We start from the raw sequence: 13,185 nt of genomic DNA, 5'->3' as shown, positions 1-13,185 counted from the left end.
CTCTTTCTCCTGTTAGGTTTGCATCTTTACTAATACAGGCCTTGGCTGCTTTCTCGTGACCAGATTTGGAGCATACACAAGGTGTGCCCTTTTACTTAACAGTTTCTGCTGCGGCATACCATTCTAGTTGCTTATTTGTGCCTTTATAAAATTAATACAGTCTGTTTATTCAGATCTCAGATTTTCACTATGTGCTATGTCCTCTAGTTCTACCCTCTTTTGAAATATCTCTTCTTGAACAGTCTCAAACACAGCCAGCCTTTTCTTCATTTTGACCTCTTATTTTTGCAGTTTTATCAGCTTATTTGAATTCCATTTTTCCAGCCTTTTGTTATGTAAGTTGTTATATTCCGTCAGTGTTTTGTTTATTTTAATCAGACCTGAACACATTCGATTTTTTCCTCTAGATTACTGGAAGCCATAACTTGCACCATAGCTGGAGCATAAACTGCTTTTTGCTGAACAGCTGTAGGATTCTTCCCAGTCAGTATTTTCTCTTCACCTTTTCTAGTTTATTTTCTTTCAGGTTCTCTTAGTTTCTTCTTTGCTGGCATTCAGGCAGTGTATTTACTAGCCACTAACTGAATTTACTAAAAGTGACAGAGTTACTGGCCCTTGTTTTTCAGTTCCTTTTTTCACACTGGGAGAGCAGAAGGTAAGCTGTTAATCTGTGTGCAGTCATCTTGGAAAGCCTAACCCTTCCAGTGTGTTGGCAAAACTTTGTTGAGTTGGCCTATTGGCCAAATTATGTGTTTCTTGGAATTTTACTGCTATTGATATGGTCAATGAATGCATGCCTCTCGTCTGTTGTGTGCTAAGTTCTAGTACAAGTATTGACATAGCTTTTGGTGAATGGGCTTCCCAGAATAAATGTAGTTACATACCACCACATTATAGAAGTTAATGAAGTGGTACAATTGCTGAGTCAGCTACGTAGTTAACCTTCCATGTTTTTGTTTAGTGGTCATGTCCTATAATGCAGGTGCCCTCTTCTGGGCTGGTCAATGCTGCTCTTTGTTGCCATATGCTATGATAAGAGGGACTTAGTAATACAAAACATATTAGGATAGCTGCCTGTGACCTTTGCTGCTGGTCCATTGCACTTATGTAGTAACCAAAGACTGTAACATATGATGTAAATGGTTTATATAGATCTGGTGGTAAACTTTGTTGTGCACTCCTGGTGCAACCTTGGACAGTGCTGCCTTTGGAAGTGTGTGCATGCATCTTGGTCTGCATTAAGGTGGCTATGCCTTGGGTGCTTGAAGTGTTGGCTCATATATTTCATCATGCTTTGGCTTTGTCTCCACTTCAGTACACTAGTACTTCTTCCATGCTGATGATCTTCACATAGACTTGCAACAATTGATCATCATCATTATCTTTTGGCTTTTCCCGCTAGGGGTCGCCACAGTGGATCATCTCTTTCCATTTCTTCCTATCCTCTGCATCTTGCTCTGTCACACCAGCCGCCTGCATGTCCTCTCTCACCACGTCCATAAACCTTATCTTAGGCCTTCCTCTTTTCCTCTTACCTGGCAGCTCCATCCTTAGCATCTTTTTCCCAATATACCCATCATCCCTCCTCAGCACATGTTCAAACCAATGCAATCTCATCTCTCTTGCTTTGTCTCCAAACTGTCCAACATGAGCTGACCTTCTAATATACTGATCCCTAATCCTATCCATCCTAGTCACACTGAGTGCAAATCTTAACATCTTTAACTCTGCCACATCCAGCTCTGACTCCTGCCTTTTTGTCAATGCCACTGTCTCCAACCCATATAACATAGCTGGTCTCACTACTGTCTTGTAGACCTTCCCTTTCACTCTTACTGGTACCCGTCTGTCACAAATCACTCCTGACACTCTTCTCCACCCATTCCACCCTGCCTGTATTCTCTTCTTCACCTCTCTTCCACATTCACCATTACTCTGAACTGTTGATCCCAAGTACTTAAACTCATCCACCTTTACCAACTCTACTCCCTGCATCCTCACCATTCCTCTACCCTCCCTCTCATTTACACACATATATTCTGTCTTAGCCCTGCTGACCTTCATTCCTCTGCTTTCAAGAGCATATCTCCACCTCTCCAGAGTCTCCTCAACCTGATTCCTACTCTCACTACAGATCACAGTGTCATCTGCAGACATCATAGTCCGTGGGGCCTCCTGTCTGATCTCATCTGTCAACCTGTCCATCACCACTGCAAATAAGAAAGGACTCAGAGCTGATCCTTGATGTAATCCCACCTCCACCTTAAATGGATCTGTCACTCCCACTGCAGTCCTCACCACTGTCACACTACCCTCGTACATATCCTGTACCACTCTTACATACTTCTCTGCCACTCCCGACTTCCTCATACAATACCACAACTCTTCTCTAGGCACCCTGTCATATGCTTTCTCCAAGTCTACAAAGACACAATGCAACTCCTTCTGACCTTCTCTGTATCTCTCCAATAGCACTCTCAGAGCAAACATCACATCTGTAGTGCTCTTTCCTGGCATGAAACCATACTGCTGATCACTAATCATCACCTCCCTTCTTAACCTAGCTTCTACTACTCTCTCCCATAACTTCAAGCTGTGACTGATCAATTTTATCCCTCTGTAGTTACTGCAGCTCTGCACATCTCCCTTATTCTTAAATATAGGTACCAAAACAGTTTTTTCCACTCCTCAGGCATCCTCTGACTTTCCAAAATTTCATTAAACAATCTAGTTAAAAATTCCACTGCCATTTCTCCTAAGCACCTCCATGCTTCCATTGGGATGTCATCTGGGCCAACAGCCTTTCCATTCTTCATCCTCTTCATAACTGTCCTTACTTCCTCCTTGCTAATCTGTTTCACTTCCTGATTCACTATCCCGACACCATCCAACCTTCTCTCTCTCTCTCTCATTCTCTTCATTCATCAGCCTCTCAAAATACTCTTTCCATCTACTCAACACACTCTCCTCTCTTGTGAGTACCTTTCCCTCACTATCCTTTATCACCCTTACTTGCTGCACATCTTTCCCAGCTCTGTCCCTCTGTCTAGCCAATTGGTACAGGTCCTTTTCTCCCTCTTTAGTGTCCAATCTGTCATACAACTCTCCATACGCCTTATCCTTAGCTTTCACCACCTCTCTCTTTGCCATGCGCCTCATCTCCTTATACTCATGTCTACTTTCTTCATCTCTTTGACAATCCCACTTCTTCTTCACCAGCCTCTTCCTCTGTATACGCTCCTGTACTTCTTCATTCCACCACCAGGTCTCCTTGACCTCCTTCCTCTGTCCAGATGTCACACCAAGCACCTTTCTAGCAGTCTCCCTTACTAGTTCTGCTGTAGTTACCCAGCTATTCGGTAACTCTCCACTGCCTCCCAGTGCCTGTCTTAACTCTTCCCTAAACTCCACTTTACAATCATCCTTTTTAACTTCCACCATTTAATCCTTGGCACTGCTTTCACACTCCTCCTCCTCTTCTTGATCACCAATGTCATCCTACAGACCACCATTCTATGCTGCTTAACTATACTTTCCCCTGCCACCACTTTACAGTCTCCAATCTCCTTCAGACTTGCCCTCCTACATAGGATATAATCCACCTGTGTGCATCTTCCTCCACTCTTGTACGTCACCCTATGCTCCTCCCTCTTCTTAAAATACGTATTCCCCACAGCCATGTCCATCCTTTTCGCAAAATCCACAATCATCTGACCTTCTGCATTCCTCTCCTTAACACCATACCTACCCATCACTTCCTCATCCCCTCTGTTCACTTCACCAACATACCCATTAAAGTCCGCTCCAATCACTAGTCTCTCACCCTTGGGTACACTCACCACAACTTCATCCAACTCACTCCAAAATTTCTCTTTCTCATCCATCGCACACCCAACTTGTGGAGCATATGCACTAACAACATTCATCATTACACCATCAATTTCGAGCTTCATAAACATCACTCTGTCAGACACTCTCTTCATGTCTAAAACACTCTTGGCATATTGTTCCTTTAGTATAACCCCTACCCCATTTCTCCTGCCATCCACACAATGATAGAACAATTTGAACCCATTTCCTAAACACCTGGCCTTACTTCCCTTCCATCTGGCCTCTTGCACACACAATATATCAACCTTCCTTCTCTCCATTATATCAGCTAGCTCTCTTCCTATACCAGTCATACTGTCAACATTCAAAGTTCCTACCCTCACTGCTACACTCCTAACCTTCCTCCTCTCTTCCTGCCTTCGGGCATGCCTTCGCCCTCCTCTTCTCCTTCGGCCAATAGTAGCCCAATTTCCACCAGCACCCTGTTGGCTAACAGTACTAGTGGCGGTCGTTGTTAACCCGGGCCTGAACCGATCCGGTATGGAAACATGAAATTTTCACGCCATAAGTTATGTGGCAGAATTTTTACGCCGGATGCCCTTCCTGACGCAACCCTCCCCATTTATCCAGGCTTGGGATCGGCACAAATAAATGTACTGGCTTGTGCATCCCCAGTGGCTGGGCAACAATTGATGTATCTTTCTGAATATAGCATCATCAGAAATATTATTCTATGGTTTACATAATGACAGCCATTTTGCTGTATTTCACAGCATGCTCCATATTTAACTGGGATTCAGATGTGTTGTTCAAAGAAAACAGCTTGTCTTATTGCATGTTTGTTACTTGACATTGCTTGCATTCAGGCAAAACATAACATCCATGTGATTATCTTTTTTCCATATTGAACTTCAAGGACTGTGATGAAATTTGTTTACACCACCACACATCAGCTGTATGGCACATTGTATCATTCTGTGCATGCCTGAATGCATGGGGCTGTACTGCTTTTACTGTAGTACTTATGGTCCTTGTTTTTTTTTTTAAACAAGAAACATCTTTAGTAAACCATCACTTATGACATAGACAATCATACATTTATACAAATAAAAACAAACCACACCAACACAATCCTAGTTGCAAGCATTTTGAATCACAAACTATACTGACACACTTCCATTTGCAAACATTATACATTACTTACAATCTACCAAATCATTTTCAGTCAAACTCTACAAAGCTCATTCAAGTCCTGTCTTCTTTTAAACCTCAATCCTCCCCTTTATGTCTTGTTCCCACAATTTCCATTTTTCCTATGTAGTTTGCTCCAACTCTTTTCTAAAGATTTCAATTCCAGTTGTTTTATCTCTTTTACTATATTCACTACTTCTAGTATAGTTGGTTTAGATTTTGATATCCATTTTCTAGTAATTGCTTTTTGGCAGCCACCATAATTAGACACAGCAAGGCCTTGCCATGTCTAGGCAATTCCGATTCTGTATCATACCTCTGAAAGAGCATCTGTCTTGTCACACCAATCTGCCCACCCTGCATTTCCAACAGTGCATCCCACAGGTAATCCTTAAACTCTGCCAACTCACCACACTCCCAGAAAATATGTTCCCAATTACCTCTTTCTTCCTCGTCACACCTCCAATATTTGCTGTCTACCTGAGGGAAAGTTCTCTGGAGTCTTCTTGGAGTATAAAAATAGCTATGTAAACATTTCCAAGCAAAAGTCCTAAATCTTCTAGATTAGATTTTGTTGCATACTTAAGAGAAATAATTACATATATCCTCCCATTGTTTCTTTGCGAATTGCTTATCCAATATCTCTTCCCAATTCTTTCTAACCTCCTCTAATTGGTTCTTATAGTTGTCATGCAATATGTTAAATGCTCTACTAATTATTACTTTTTTAATGGCAGCTTCTGTTCTAGAGCCTACTAAAAACTCTACCAGTGCTGGTCTTTCATTTAGAGCCCCTGTATTTCTTTTTCTTTGCCTGCAGTCTGCTATCAATCCTTGATAGAGAAGGCAATCTCTAACCTGCAGTCCAAATAAATTCTTGGCATCTTCCCATTCTATCATCTTTCCCTCTCTTGTTATTTGCTCCCAACACCTTGGTTTCTTTGCCAGTTTTCTCCAATAAATTCCAGCCTCCTATTGCGTATTGTCTATATCCCTAATTGCAGTCATCCCTATCAGCAGAATCTCCTTTCTCCATTCCCATGTTGGCTTAGTTATTAGGATACCTTCTGCTACTACATGAATATAATATTCTGTATGATTATGGTTATTCTCCTTAAAGGCTTGCATCCAAAATCCCAGTCTCTCCTTGTTTCTTGAGCTACCCCGTTTCATCATCATCTCTTTCCACTTTGAGCTATAGTTTTCTCCTTGTGTTACGTATAGGAGCCTTAACTGTGTAGCTCTGAAATACCTCTTCAAATCGGGTAATCCAATCTACCCTGTTCTACTACAAGAATCAACTTATCCCACTTGACTCTTGCCTTCTTCCCCTCCCAGATAAAGTCCTTCAGGTCTTTATTAATTGCTATCCACAACTTCTCTGGTTGATAAAAATATGCCCAACTTGTGTGTAATGCTAATGGGACTAAAACATTTTATCTGTTTGTATCTTACTATCCATATCTATATAACAAAGTTTCCATTTTCTCAGTTTTTGTATTATCATTTATTTAGTCTTTTCCCACATATCCTTAGTTACCAAACCAGAATGATTTTTAGTCCAGATTCCTAAATATTTCATTTTATCATGTCCCCATAAATATGGATATTGCTGAACCAATTCATTTATGGGTACATAACTTACTGCTATTGCCTTTGCTTTAGCTTCATTAATTCTGTATCCCAAAAGGATGTGAAACAATCTAAAAAATTTCCACAACACTGTAAAGTCTCTTTCTGGTTTTATCTGGTATAAAATAATATGATCTGCAAATAGAGCCAGCTTTTCTTGACTACCATACCAATTATATCCTTGAATTTCTGAGTCCTTTATTTTCTTTGCCAATGTTTCTAAATATAATGCAAATAACAAAGGGAAAGGAGGACTCTCCTGCCTGGTTCTTCTACTCAAGCAGAAATTATCAGAGAGGACACCACCCACCTTAATTTTCACCTCTGATCCCTCATATATCCTTCTAAATCAGCCTTAACATTTTTTCAGGAAATGCAGATGCTTCCATTGTCCTGCTCATAAAGTCCCAGCTTACTCTGTCAAATGCTTTCTCTGCATCAAAACCCACCAAAAATAATGGTATTTTCTTACATTCTGCTTCCCTCTGGATCATCAATGTTTTGTTAATTTTGTCAAATGTTTGCCTCCCCCAACAAAACCACATTGATCCATATCTATCAATTTCAGCATTATTTTTGCAATTCTTTTATCCATTATAGGCATGAAGACTTTATAACCATGGTTTACTATTGAAATGGGCCTATATGAAGCTGAATCTGATGGAACCTTGCCCTCTTTAGGTATTACACCTACCACTACTTTCGTCCAGGATGTTGGTACTTCTCTTCTTCTTAAAATACTATTAAAGAAATCCTTCCATATGTTTATCAAATGTTCCCTCCTAGCTTTCAAACTTCCACAGGAATACTATATATTCTTGGGGACTTTCCTGAAGATTTGGTATACATTATAATTTGTATCTCATCTCCTCCTATCCTAACCATTAGTAATTGAGACTCATCTACCTCTAATCTTGGCATATTTAATTATTCCATAAACATTTCCATTTGTATATTTTCTTGATTTCCATATTTCTCTGGTTTACACAGGCTTTCGTACAATTTCTGAAACATATGTAATACCTCTACAGCATCTCTTGTTACCTTCCTTGCTATAGGCTCCCTAAGGTTGGCAACAGCCCTTTCTACCTTCTGTTGCCTGAGTTGTACTAAAGGTTTTTGTGCTCTAGTATTATTATAAAAAAAAACAGTTGCTTAGCAGCAGTCTTTCGAAACTCATGTATATTATTGAGGTAATTCTTTATTTTCTGCTTAGCATTCTGAAATTGATCCTCTTCTTGTTCTGTGAGATTCCCCCTATTCTGTAACACTTTAACATTTGTCAGTCCCCCTAAATAATTCTTGTTACTTCATAACCATAGCTCCCTTTCTTTTATTTCCACCCTATTTTTAATTTCCTCCCCCTACCTATACTTTCAGAAGTCATTTCTATCCTCTCACATAGCTCCTGAATAATCTCCACTACCTATTCCTTAAATTCCTCTCTTTTTAACAGATAGGTGGGGAGTGTCAGTGTCTCATTTTTATTTCGCTACCCTGTGTATTTATTTTACTTATTATTGGCGCATGATCTGAAAAAGTTATTGGGTACGTATCAAGACCTTCAATTAAATGCACTTGTTCCTGTGAAATGCACATTTTGTCTAGCCTAGTCTAGTTTTTATATCTTGGGGAATAAAATGTAAATTCACTCTGAACTCCTATTACTGAATTAACATCTTCCATGCCAAATATTTTTATAAATTTCTTCAAAAATCTACCCTCCAGACAAATCTTCACTGCTAAAATCAAATTCAAGTCCCTGTAAGTAATATTCCTTGCTGAAAACTGAGTTTTTCTCCCAGAATTTTCTTAAGCTCCATTATATAAATTTTAGGTGGAATATAAATACATGCCAGTGTAATCCTCCTCCCTTGCCCATTATCCCCTTAGCACTACAAATCTGCCCTTATTATGCTTTTTTATCCTCTTCTATTACTATTTGAGCTTCATTTGCAATTAGTATAAGTACTTATATTTTCCTTTGTCCCAGATAGTCCACTGAATAACCATTCTGAAAACGTTTCTTTATCAAATTCTCATGCTCAATTCTTTCCACATGTGTTTCCTGTAACATAGCTATTTGCACTCTACATTTTAATATAGTTTCTTTTTTGTATTTATCTGTGAGACCATTGACATTTAAATACATTACAGAAAGCATCAGTGTATTAAAAAGTTATTATTCCTACCTTTTATGTATAAGACCTTTTTTGTTAAATGTCTAGTTCAAGCTTTTGTTACATGTATACGAAGTCTGGCATTTTGAACTTTTATATAGTTGTTTCTTGTCATATCCATTTGAGCCTATGTTACATCTTACAAAACTTTTTGTATTACTGAAAGTCCTCAAGCCACCAATACCCTCCTAAAACATATTAATTTAGTATAAACACACAAAACTATGTAGATCTTCAAATACTGAAGTTTTAACCTCCAAATAAGAACAAATGTGCCAAACAGACAGCCACATATACAGACTTGAGTTAACCTAAAAGAAAGGTTATCCATGCTAAGATGCGTGGTGGAGCCAGTGCGTCTACTAAATGCTACCTGGTTTTGTCTTATCTTTATAGCTCTCACAGCTGGGAAAAACCCTGAAGTCTTTCAGAGGACATTATCTCCTAGACAGTGTCTCTTTTCTTTTTTCCCCCAGCCAACCACTCTCCACCAGACTGTAACCAATTTCTCTTTATCAGATTGTCTCCATGGAGATATGAGAACCAGACTGCCAATTTCTCATTATGAGATTGTCTCTGTGGAAACATATGAAGCAGACAGTCAATTTCTCTTTTTCAGATTGTTTCCATGGAGACATGAGGATCACATACAAAATTGCTACTAATTACACATTAATTTGATAGAAAAAGCTTCATAATATTCAATATTCTTTTTCATTTACTTAGTTTCTCTTAAAACTTGTTAACTAAATCAATCTAAGATCTTTAATCCAGTCACTTCTCCATGTAAGAATGAGAAAAAAGCACATTACTTTTTCTTTTGTCATGCTGTTTTTAACCAGGCTTTTTTTATATAGCAATGCCTACATTTCTTAAAACTGAACAAGAAGAAAGGGAAAAAAAGAACAGCATGACCTATTTACAAACCCAATTACACTTAAAAAAACTCAGAAAACGTTACTTTATAGAATGCAAAGAAAACTATACACCACAAAAATGGTACTACTAAGAAAAAAAATGTTTTCTTTACTTACAGTTAACTTTCTCCCCTCTCTTCCCCTCCCCAAAGCATTTTTCTGAACATTAATGATGTGAGGTAGGGCACATACTCTAGAGTCTCCAGAAGTCCAACAAATTCTGAAAAAAGTCCAATATTTGAATATTTTCTTATTCTGTCATATTTCACAAATATAATTATTGCATTGTAATCCCACATTAAGTTATTGGTTTTGTTACTGTTCACCTCCATCTCCCAAATCCTGTCTCTGCTTCATTTCCAATGAACTCTTGATTCTTCTAGTCAACTCACATGTGCCCTTCCTTCTCTTCAACATTTTCCTTTGAAACATTGGAAAAGGTTTAACAGGTACAGTCTCTCTCTGTGGTATTTATTACCAGAAGAACAAGAAGCAGAATCTCCTTCTGTTTCACAGCTTTTTGTTGGAGAAACTTTTGCACTTCACCAAAAATGATTTTTTTCCCTTCAGAGAAGAATACCCTGAAGACAGCTGGGTACAGCAGTTTGTATCTCACACTTGCATTTTGACATTCCCTGAATAGTGGAATGAATTTACTCCTCTTCTGCCTAGTATGCAATGAGTAATCATTCTCCACAAACACTATGCTGTCTCCCACTTTTAGTATTTTGTCCTTCTGTCACAGTTTTGTCAGAATCAAGTCCTTCTGCTGGTAGGAATCAAGTCCTTCTGCTGGTAGTATTGCATCTTTCCTATTAAAGGTCTAAGCTGCTTTCTCATAGCTAGGTTTGGATCATAAACACAATGTGCCCTTTCAACTAACAACTCCTGCTGTGGAATACCAGTCCAGATGCTTATTTGTGCTTTAATAATTCAGTCTGTTTCTTCCAGCTTCTCTGGTATAGCTGAAAATCTCAGATTTTCCCTATGTGCCCTGTCCCCTAATTCTATTTTTTTAAATATCTCTTCCTCAGCAGTCTGATATACAGCCAGTCTTTTATTCATTTCAGCCTCTGAGTTTTGCAGCTTTATCATCTCACCTGAATATCTGTTTAAAGTTTCTTCCATTTTTCCCAGCTTGTTGGTGTTTGTGTTGATATAATCCATCAGCGTTTCATTTATTTTATTCAGGTCTGTGTGCAGTTGGCTTCTATCTTCTTGTAGGTTACTGGAAATCATATCTAGAGGTTGCATTGCTTTTTGCTGAACAGCTGCAGTACTTTGCCCAGTCAGTGTTCCTTCCTCATGTTTTGTAGCTGATTTTTTTAGGTGCTTTGTATTTCCTTTTCCTGGCATCCAGTCATTACACTTACTAGCCAGGTACTGAAATGTACCCATAAACACAAAAGTATACTGGCCTTCACTGTTGTGTTTCTGTTTTCACACTGGGAGAGCTAGATTTAAGCTGTTACTCAGTGTGCAGTCATCTTGGAAATGTCTAGTACTTATGGACCTTGATAAATTTTATTCTTGCTGATATACAGGATCTTTGACGAGGAGCATATTTTATTTTTGAAGCATCTGTCAGCTTTACTGCCATTTTTATTGTTGACAGGACATGAACATTTTTTTTACACAGTTTCCCATCCTGGCTGGATACTTCCTCTGTCAATATTTGCTAGTAGACATGGTATACTGATGCCCCAGATTAGGTTTCCTTATAATGTTCTACATGCAGGATACGGTACATTCATGTGTATATTTCTCTGCAAGTTTCTTTTCTCATTGGTGAGTTTTCATTCTTTATCTAAAAATGCATATGTTGGTTGTCTTTGGGCATATGAATCTGTCTGTTGTATCAAAAGGCTTTATGAAACAATAAGTATGTCTTTCTTGTAGAAGAACCTGTGTATTGTAAATATTGCACCATGTTTGCAGTGATACATTGTTTCTTCCATGACTGTCATATGTTGACATCATGACATAAGCTACTTGTCCTCATGGAAAAGTGCTATAATCATTGATGTATCTTCTTGTCTTCTGTTTTGTGTATGTGTGTGTGTGTGTGGGGGGGGGGGGGCACTACATGTTATAAGTGACATGCATGTTACTACATGTCCATGCCTTTAGTCACTTCATGTCTTACATGCAGTGTTTCATGCCCGTGATATTGCAGATATATACATCTAGTTATATTTGTGCATTTCCAAATGGCAGTTACCTTCCCAAAAAAATGACTACTAAACAAAACACAAAACTGTATATAAAACTAAATGAAACTTGTCTTAGGAAGGTATGCTCTACAGTAACACATAAGTACAGCAAAAATACAGCAAAAATAAATCCTTTAAATCATGTAGGTTAGCGCTTTTGTATTGGTAATACCAATACTTCATCAGACAAAAGACAATGTGTTACAAGAGTTTTAAGAAAGTAAATCAATTAATTCAAGTCAGCTGACTGTGTTAATTAAAATTTAAAATGATAGCTGTTCTAAAAATATATATATATAAAAAATATATACAATATACACTATATCAACACTAATATGAACAATTTATTTCCACATTCTCAAAATAAACCCCACAATTTTATAATATACTTAAAAGCCAAAAAACATAACGTAGTAATGCCTTTAATTTTAAAACACAAGCTAAAGAGCATGCCTCATTTAATGCAGGCTCTTTATAAGAATTCAAATGCAGCTGGCATAGAAGTTCTTTTTGCTCTAACTTTAAAGATGTTTGTCCTCCTCTCTCATCAAAAAAAACATGGCCAATAATTTTAAACAAAAAATGAATGCTGTGGATTATTAACAATATGTTTAGCTAAAGCATTATCACATTTCAGGTTTCTAATGGCATATAAGTGTTCATAAATTCGTTCTTTAAACTTCCTGTCAGTATTACTGACATATAAACTTGCACAGATTTACTTTCTTAAAACTGTTGTAACACATTGTCTTTTGTCTGAAGTATTGATATTACCAATATGAAACGCTAACCTACATGGACTAAAGGATTTATTTTTGCTGTACGTTTGTGTTACTGTCGTGCATACCTTCCTAAGACACAATGCTCTAAACAACTCTAAAGTGATGTGTGTAGCTGCTCTGTGTGCACCGATCTCTTCTCTGTACATCCACTGATCAATGCCATGTGTACTCAGTTCAGGGAAAGGCCCTGAGTCATGGTAGTGATTCACACCAACACATTCCCTCCCCTATAATGTATGCACACACATCACAGATAGCGCATTTGAAAGATGCTATTTGTTTTTTCATTCACACCTGTCCTTCACAATCATCTGAGAATAACAGTGACTGAGCTTGTTCCCATAGTGTCATAATGTGATGTAAATGATGATGTGACAGCTTCTAAAGGAAAATAATATATGATTGCATGAAAAGTTAAAATGGTGCAAGGACAGACTAC

Source organism: Protopterus annectens, chromosome 7.part0, assembly GCF_019279795.1.
Source record: "Protopterus annectens isolate FY-2018-M chromosome 7.part0, PAN1.0, whole genome shotgun sequence".
NCBI classification, from domain to species: Eukaryota; Metazoa; Chordata; order Ceratodontiformes; family Protopteridae; genus Protopterus; species Protopterus annectens.
The sequence above is the reverse complement of the archived record's forward strand: the minus strand, read 5'-3'. Positions refer to the sequence as shown.